This window comes from Bison bison, unplaced genomic scaffold (genome assembly GCF_000754665.1).
Source record: "Bison bison bison isolate TAMUID 2011002044 unplaced genomic scaffold, Bison_UMD1.0 scf7180017845683, whole genome shotgun sequence".
NCBI lineage: Eukaryota > Metazoa > Chordata > Mammalia > Artiodactyla > Bovidae > Bison > Bison bison.
The window spans coordinates 42,313-42,586 of NW_011476256.1; positions in this window are offsets into that span (position 1 = coordinate 42,313).

Consider the following 274-nt stretch of genomic DNA (forward strand, 5'->3'; position numbering starts at 1 on the left):
CCCCAGGGCCTCCTGCCCACAGCACCACGCCCCCCTGGGCCTTCGCTCCACACTGAGACGGCGCCCACTTCCCGCCCCACCAGAAAGCCCTCGGCCCAGTAGCTGGCCTTGGCCTGCCGTGGGCACCGCAAGGAGGGGCCACCCTGGGGCCAGCCGAGCGGGCAGTGCAGAGGGTGGCCCTACACCGCTGGCTGGAACCTTGGGGGCTGGCCTGGGGGACATGGGACTCACCCACAGCATGTGGACTCAAGCCCCCCACTCCGGGGGGGTGGAG